The sequence below is a fragment of the Scylla paramamosain genome, unplaced genomic scaffold (assembly GCF_035594125.1).
Source record: "Scylla paramamosain isolate STU-SP2022 unplaced genomic scaffold, ASM3559412v1 Contig6, whole genome shotgun sequence".
NCBI lineage: Eukaryota > Metazoa > Arthropoda > Malacostraca > Decapoda > Portunidae > Scylla > Scylla paramamosain.
In genome coordinates, this window is record NW_026973671.1 from 1,872,501 (window position 1) to 1,881,801 (window position 9,301).

The 9,301-nt window shown below is 45.0% G+C and overlaps 1 protein-coding gene across 3 annotated transcripts in view; it reads right to left on the bottom strand.

The window, feature by feature from the left end:
* The window catches only part of LOC135096728 (uncharacterized), a 171,018-nt gene extending 162,142 nt beyond the window's left edge, over positions 1-8,876 (bottom strand). The window contains exons 1-2 of one of the 3 annotated variants that reach the window (XR_010264967.1): positions 6,704-8,876; positions 6,058-6,620 (exon numbers count right to left, since the gene is read on the bottom strand). The gene's annotated coding sequence lies outside the window, so the exon portion shown is untranslated. Of the gene's footprint in view, positions 1-6,057 lie in introns of all 3 variants that reach the window. The other 2 variants (XR_010264968.1, XM_063998463.1) reach the window with 2 other exon arrangements.
* Between the last annotated feature and the right edge of the window lie 425 nt (positions 8,877-9,301).

A 9,301-nucleotide genomic window follows, 5' to 3' on the forward strand; every position in this document is an offset into this window, starting at 1 on the left:
CAGTGACAGACACGCAGTGACAGACTCGCAGTGACAGACACGCAGTGACAGACTCGCAGTGACAGACTTACAGTTCAGACACGCAGTGACAGACTCGCAGTGACAGACACGCAGTGACAGACTCGCAGTGACAGACACGCAGTGACAGACTCGCAGTGACAGACTCGCAGTGACAGACACGCAGTGACAGACTCGCAGTGACAGACACGCAGTGACAGACTCGCAGTGACAGACTCGCAGTGACAGACACGCAGTGACAGACTCGCAGTGACAGACACGCAGTGACAGACTCGCAGTGACAGACTCGCAGTGACAGACACGCAGTGACAGACTCGCAGTGACAGACATGCAGTGACAGACACGCAGTGACAGACTCGCAGAGTACTGCCTAGTGCTGACAGACTTACAGTTCAGACACGCAGTGACAGACTCGCAGTGACAGACACGCAGTGACAGACACGCAGTGACAGACACGCAGTGACAGACTCGCAGTGACAGACTCGCAGTGACAGACTCGCAGTGACAGACACGCAGTGACAGACACGCAGTGACAGACTCGCAGTGACAGACACGCAGTGACAGACTCGCAGTGACAGACTCGCAGTGACAGACTCGCAGTGACAGACTCGCAGTGACAGACACGCAGTGACAGACTCGCAGTGACAGACTCGCAGTGACAGACTCGCAGTAACAGACTCGCAGTGACAGACTCGCAGTGACAGACACGCAGTGACAGACTCGCAGTGACAGACACGCAGTGACAGACTCGCAGTGACAGACTCGCAGTGACAGACACGCAGTGACAGACACGCAGTGACAGACTCGCATTGACAGACACGCAGTGACAGACTCGCAGTGACAGACTTACAGTTCAGACACGCAGTGACAGACTTACAGTTCAGACACGCAGTGACAGACTCGCAGTGACAGACACGCAGTGACAGACACGCAGTGACAGACACGCAGTGACAGACACGCAGTGACAGACACGCAGTGACAGACTCGCAGTGACAGACTCGCAGTGACAGACACGCAGTGACAGACACGCAGTGACAGACTCGCAGTGACAGACACGCAGTGACAGACACGCAGTGACAGACTCGCAGTGACAGACTCGCAGTGACAGACACGCAGTGACAGACACGCAGTGACAGACTCGCAGTGACAGACACGCAGTGACAGACTCGCAGTGACAGACACGCAGTGACAGACTCGCAGTGACAGACACGCAGTGACAGACTCGCAGTGACAGACACGCAGTGACAGACACGCAGTGACAGACTCGCAGTGACAGACTCGCAGTGACAGACACGCAGTGACAGACTCGCAGTGACAGACACGCAGTGACAGACTTACAGTTCAGACACGCAGTGACAGACTCGCAGTGACAGACTCGCAGTGACAGACACGCAGCGACAGACTCGCAGTGACAGACACGCAGTGACAGACACGCAGTGACAGACTCGCAGTGACAGACACGCAGTGACAGACTCGCAGTGACAGACACGCAGTGACAGACTCGCAGTGACAGACACGCAGTGACAGACTTACAGTTCAGACACGCAGTGACAGACTCGCAGTGACAGACTCGCAGTGACAGACACGCAGTGACAGACACGCAGTGACAGACTCGCAGTGACAGACACGCAGTGACAGACTCGCAGTGACAGACTCGCAGTGACAGACAGACTCGCAGTGACAGACACAGACTCAGACACGCAGTGACAGACCAGTGACAGACTCGCAGTGACAGACACGCAGTGACAGACTCGCAGTGACAGACACGCAGTGACAGACTCGCAGTGACAGACACGCAGTGACAGACTTACAGTTCAGACACGCAGTGACAGACTCGCAGTGACAGACTCGCAGTGACAGACACGCAGTGACAGACACGCAGTGACAGACTCGCAGTGACAGACACGCAGTGACAGACTTACAGTTCAGACACGCAGTGACAGACTCGCAGTGACAGACTCGCAGTGACAGACACGCAGTGACAGACACGCAGTGACAGACTCGCAGAGTACTGCCTGGTGGTGACAGACTTACAGTTCAGACAAAGCTTACAAATGTGGAGTAAATTTATTGATGTGTGTCTAATAAATTAATTATCTAGTAAAACTAAAGCAAATAATACCACGTATTCATTTCCCCTCAAACTTACACAGCGTCATGTGTCTAGAATTTAGGGGAAGGACAGGGGGAGGCAGCGAATTTTACATAGTGACTATGAAGTACAAATACATAGTAAATAAATAGCAAACTGTGAATGGTGGAATGTTACAAACTTCGTAACGACTGATGAGTGACTCAGTGTGTGTGTGTGTGTGTGTGTGTGTGTGTGTGTGTGTGTGTGTGTGTGTGTGAGGGATGAAGAGGGAGATGGAGAGGAGGCTCATCACCCTTGCTTGTTACCTTCACCCCAACTCCCGATGCCTTAATGCTGGTGGTGGTGAGAGAGAGAGAGAGAGAGAGAGAGAGAGAGAGAGAGAGAGATTGTAATGCGTGTGTGGTGTGGCTGAGTAATGTCGTACATTGTTACACTTTATTCCCATTTCACATGATAGAATTCAGTGCTTCCTCCTTAAACACATTTATTGCGAATGTTTCCATAATTATACAAATGATAATATTGAAAAATATGAACCAACAGCGCTGAGCTCTTCTTATCGCATGAGTGTTCCTGTCGTGGCCTGTTTCCCCTGGTATAGTGAGTTGCCGATGAAAAGATTTTCACAGAGGAAGTGTAATATTAGCTATTGTTTTATTATTATTATTATCAATACTATTATAGAGGGCTTTTCGATGTATTTCTTACTAGAATTTAATGCAATGAAGTATTAGAATAAAGTAATTTTCTTTTCACATTTGCTAAGCATCTCGAAAATTTATAATACTGATCCATAAGTAGTAAACTGGCATTGTGAACATTTCTGAACCTAAGTCCTACATAGTACTGTGGCAGGTCATCAGTTTGGTAAGAGTTTGCCTTCGAAGTAAGAAGTAGTGCTCCTTCCTTGCTTGCTCCGCGCTGATAAACAGTGTGCCAGTGTTTGTGTTTAAAAGGATATTATAATCAAGTTTACAAAGCCTTATTGCTCTGTGTGCTGACTGCTGGAGCAGCTGAAGAATGGCGTCACACAGCAGTGAAGTGTGGAAATATTTCATGAGTAAGTCAAGTGACCTAGCACAGTGTCTGTTGTGCAAGAAAGATTATTCACGAGAGGGACGTGGAACTACATCTTTGAAAAACCACTTGAAATCTGTGCACATAAGATTTTCTTGGATTGAAAATGAAGATTTTTACAGAATTGCAACATATATTGACCCAGGATACAAGAGTAAATTCTTTTCTTCGTCTCACGTCACTGATCAAGTAGAATCATCACTTGCCAGAGTATGTGAGGAGCTTCGTCAGACGACTATTCTAGAAGAGGAAGATGAAGAACCAAGAAGGAAACGAAGAAGAGATGATATGAGTGAAACACCTTCCACCTGTGGAACATTAGATGGAGCAGTGACCTCTATTCTTGCCTCCAGCAGTGATGATGAAGCAGAAAACTCATCTGTTGTATCTTTACTCATAAAAGATATTGAGAAACATCACAGGGAGAAAAGAATAAGTAGAACAAGTCAAGATAGTTTGCAATGGTGGAAGACAATGAAGACAGTCTACCCTGATTTGGCAAAGGTAGCTTGCCAGTATCTCTCCTGTCCACCAAGCAGCGTCCCTAGTGAGCAGCTGTTTAGTAGTGCTGCCTTGATATATGACGCTAAACGCAATCGGCTTTTGCCAGAAAAGGTAGATAAGCTACTGTTTTTGAAAAGAAACTTGCCCATCTTGAACTTTAAAAATTAAGTAATATATATGTGTTTATATTATCAGTTCAACCAGTTGGTTATAGATTTATAGTTAACCACTTTCAAAAGGGTGGAGGTTGGGGAAAGTGGTCGGTGCGATGCACGACGAGTTGAGTCCACGTCCCGCATCCTGGTAACGCACAAAATGTGTGGCTGAAACTCCTCATAAAACTTTATTATAACAAAAAGTACTTCCACTTTACTTCCACTGGTAAACTCTGGAACTCCCTTCCTGCGTCTGTATTTCCGTCTTCCTATGAATTAAATACTTTCAAAGAGAGAAGCATCAACTACTGAGACACCATTCCAACTCATTTGGCAGTATTTGGGTTCTCACACCTTGTTTTATTTGTTACTTCTCCTGCTGTCTGCATGGTCTGACACTGAAGCAGGCTTTTTTTTTTTGTCCTCTTGGTCTGAGCGTTTGACGTAAAAACATCCACATCCGCATTTGCATCCGCATTTAGCAGAGACTGATATCCGCATCCACATCTGCATCCACAAAATGGCATCCGCATATACATCCGCACCCGCGGATGTCTGAAATTCGACATCCGATACATCTCTAGTACACAATCCTCTCTGAGTACAGATAAACGCTCCTTGAATCTCTCCCTAGAACAGTACGTATAACTGCTTTCATCAACCGTACAGCACACTGAAGCCCATAATTAATGCTACCAGAGAGAGAGAGAGAGAGAGAGAGAGAGAGAGAGAGAGATGGGCAGCCGTAGGCCTTACTAAGATTACTCAGAATATCACCAAGGAAACAGTGATAAATGTCCGCTCCAGTGAACTTCTTTATTCACTTCCATTCAGCGCCAGACAAGCGGATTACACATCCTGCGACCTTTTAAGTGTGTGTGTGTGTGTGTGTGTGTGTGTGTGTGTGTGTGTGTGTGTGTGTGTGTGTGTGTGTGTGTGTGAAGCCGTGTATGAAATCAACTTGGGAAACAATACACATTAAATACGACAACCGGAATTCAATATAATGAATCTCACGCACGCTGGTTCCTGCGGCTTGTTCTTTGTACATTTTTCTCTCTCTTTTTTGTATCTCTAATGTGAGTTTATTTGCTTTCTTTTTTTTTTTTTTACATATTTTCCTCGTTATATTAGATTAGGCTATGCTAAGTTTGATTTTTTCCTTGCTTTGCTTATTATGCCCGCATTTTTTTTTTTTCATTGTACCACATGAGACTACTCTACCCTGAAAAGAACATCAAACATTGGTCTAAGCCAGATCTAGCGGCAAAATCGTAACACTGGCAAAATTAAAACGGCATCAGCTGACCAAATTTATTAAAATAAGTTCCTATTTACAATGAGAATTTTATGCCGACTTCTGCAGACGGTTTGATAAATGTACGTTGCGACGATCTAGCAATGACAAAATTCATGATAATGGTATGGCACCCCTGGGCACTGTGTGTGACACCCCAGGACGCCGCGGCACGCACTCTGAGAAACACTGGCCTTTGCTATGACAAGCGCGCGTCAGTGATGGGTCGCTCTCTCTCTCTCTCTCTCTCTCTCTCTCTCTCTCTCTCTCTCTCTCTCTCTCTCTCTCTGTTATGTTATGTTTGCAGTGTTATGAACACTTTGAGGCGCATAGAACAAGCTGCCTGAATGCCAGTACAAACACTTGTGAAGGGAATAATTTAGTGAGCCAGAAATCCAAGCCCACATCAGCTGCCACTCCCATCACCTCCACAACAGGTGGTCTGGGGCTTGTGAGTGGAGTGGTCTAGGAACACTTAAAACTACACAAGGCCTCCTCCACCCTGCCACTCGGAAAACATTTGGCATATTATCCTCGCTCCTCTTCCTTGCAATGGATATAACATAGCAGTATTTGTTTGAATCATTCCCTTTCTTCTGTGTTGTGTGTCTAAAACGATTACATGTTCAGTGAGCCAATAGTCTGGACACACGGAAAATGTATCTTTTAATCATTATCTTTCATTCATTCTTGTTCGATAATGTCTGCCTGCATTATGATCACTCCTCGTGTCCACTCAGTACTATCAAGTCAATTGGTTCTTCTTTTGACACTCATAGTCAAGATATGAACAAAAAAAAAAATGTAAAATAATATTGATGTGTCCAGATTTTGGGTCATCCTGTATAAAACACATTTAGACACACACACACACACACACACACACACACACACACACAGTGTACACTCACCACTCAGACGGCGTCGCTGATAGCCGGGCAGGAGTGGTTCGTACTTGCCAAGGAAGTCATCATCACTACACCGTCCTGCCGCCACGCCTACACCTCCCTGCCACCACCAGTAATTTCAGCATTTCCTCGCTCTGCACCATTACCACCATGTCTCACCATCGCGCTGTACACCATTACACCTCCCGCCACCATGTCACGCACCATGGTTGGGAAAATAACTAATAAAACGTCAGAAATTCACATACCATTGACACGACACACAAAACAAACATACCGCCGCACACACTGGCCTGCGCGCGCAGGATGACTCTGCTGTGACGTCATGGCGCGGATTTCAAAATATTATTCTCCTCATGTACGATTATGAACTGAAGTCTCATTTCTTGGCGTGTAGAGGTTAAGTAAACATTTCGTAGGCAATTAAGAGGCGCTGGAATGTAACGATGATCCGTAAAACACGTTTTACTTTTCGTGGCAACCTTGGAGAGGTGACAGGCATGCCAGCCAAAGTGATGAACCCATCCAGGCAGCACCCTTGGCTTCCTTGGTGGCACCGTGGACGCCTGCCAGAAATATGTTCCTAAATTTACAGTGCGAGGAGAAACAGTAGAAGTTTAGCTATGGCAACCATTACTGCCAGGCTCACCTCTCTTGGTTTGCAGTCACTTGGTACTGGGGCGAATGGTACCCATACTCCTCCTTGCCCCTCCTCCTCCTCTTCCTCCTACACACCCGAGTCTAGGGGCAAGGCTTGGAGGGGCGCTAAGGATACCGTGGTGTATGGAGGTAATAACAATGCACTTCCACCCGCTTCACCGCCCTGAGTGTGTGTGTGTGTGTCTGTGTGTGTGTGTGTGTGTGTGGCGGCGATCAGAGACGAGTCACAAAGCTGTATAATTGATGTTTAACCGTTTGACTCCCACTTGGTACACTTTTCCCTAATTACAATCACTCTGAGACATTTTAGAGACCAAGTGGTTTGAGTACCAAGTGTTTCGAGAACCAAACGTCCTGCGGCTTATTTACACTCAGGCCAATCTGCCTTGAGGATCATCTGACCTGAGGCCAATGCGACCTGATTACCTTCCGCTCCAGTACCAAGTGACTATGCTCCCGCCTCTCCCTGCCCAGTAGAAACGGCGAGCTCAAGTGCGTGTGAAGACCAGTTATCTTGTTTAGGTCGTATGGTTGTTCAGGTCTTTAAATAGCAAGTATGTAGTGATCGAAAAGTAAATTCACGAGAAGTAGTACATCTTGCTAAACTGCTTTTGTGTGCTTCACAGGAATATGGTGATTGCTTGAGTCAGATACTGCATCCTTTTAAAAGGGCAGTTTCTTAGCAAACGAGCTATTTCGTTTCACACATGTCACATATCCACCTCCGCTTTAACTAACCGATTTAACGCTCTGCAATGTATGGAAGGCTGGACCATTTAATAGACACCACAGTGTGTGTGTGTGTGTGTGTGTGTGTGTGTGTGTGTGTGTGTGTGTGTGTGTGTCCAAGTCTGTCACATCTTGAGAAATCTTATGATGTCAAAGAAGGGAATGGCAGTCATCGTGGGGGACAACACAGTGAAGGACGGACTTTCTTCTCCCTGACGTAAAGACCCACCGTTCTCTTCAGCTGAAAAGGGAAGAAAGACCACTCAGTATACAGAGAAAGAAAAATGTATTTGTACCAGCAACACCACCACCACCACCACCACCATCACCACCACCATCATCAACAACAAGAACATACTTGGCACTGAAAGATGAAAGTACAAGCCAAATTCTATTCTGATGTGTCATTGTAAACAGTAACCTTTCCCTGGCTCCCCCGATTCCTCCCCCCTTCACAAACAGCACTAAAAGTCTCTCACTGCAAGACGACAGTAGAAGAGGAGCCGCGTGTTGGGACCGCGATGAGAGGGAGGCAAAATTGATACTCGAAGCCTTTCACCGAGCCAGGAGGGGCGACCCGGGCACACAACACGAGCGTAATCATATTTGTGGCGCCGTAAACAAGGTCCTCATCACCTCACAGCGGAGACGTGATCTTTCGCTGTTATCCTTCTCTATTACTTCATATTCAACAGTTTCCTTACAATTATTTCTGAATCGATGTTCTTGTTGGTATTCTCGCTTTATTCTTTCTTCCAGGTAAAGGTGAGGTTGAGGTTATCTTTTCCTGTTAGGTGGATTTCTTGCTCTCAACTTTCTTGTCACTTGTTTCTCTTTACTGGGTTTCTTGCTTTATCTTTCTCGTTACCTGTCCTTTTTAGCTGAATCTCTTGTTTTTACCTCGATACCTGTTCCTGTTGTGTGATGTCTTGCTTTATCTTATCACCTCTTCCTGGTTGCTGGATCGCTTGCTTTTATCTTCTCCCCTCTTTGTCGCAGGTGGAACTCTTGCTTTTACCTTTTTTTTTTTTATTACACAAGTACACACGAACCACATCGAAAAAGGTTGAAAGGATCGTGCAGGTTACAAATATCATGATCAGAGATGAGTTTTGAGGTGGGTGTTTTCGTGGTGTGTGGATCAAAGCAGTGTATATAGTATAGCAGTATAGCAGACTCTTTTTTCCTTCTCTTTTAGGTTTGTGTCTTGCCATGTCTTCTCCTCAAGCTTAATCAAATGTCTAGCACAAGTGTAGATTATAATTTTGAAGGACAGCTCTGACAGCAAATCAAGTGCTCGAGCAGTTTAAATATTTTTGTGCCTCTTGCGTAATTTGTAGTCAGGAGAATCGTCTGCAGTTGAAAATAAGTAACACGTGTCAAAGAAACTAATTGCTTCTGTTGGCGAGCGTTGCTAAAAAAAATAGTAAATGAATAAATATAGATAACTAAATACGTAAAAAGTTAGATAAAGAAAATAAATAAATAAATAAATAAATAAATAAACAAATAAAATAAATAAGTAGATAAATAAATAAGTAAATAGTTAAGAAAATAGATATATAAAAGGCAAAGTAAATAACGAGATCAACAGATTTGTAAAAATAATAATAATAAATAATAAAAAAATCCTACCTGTAATTTCTTGTCTTTAAAGCATGTAAACACACTGAATCTTTCTTTTTAAAGTATATGAAACAACAACAATTCTTTCCTTTGAAGATAAAATGGCCGCCCATCCTTCCCTTTAACCCCGAATGAAAGACATTCCTCCCTTCAGAATATGCTAAGGGCCCTATCTTCCCCTTTAAAGTGCATAGACGTCCCCGGTCTCTATTATAAAGCACAGAGAGCCGTC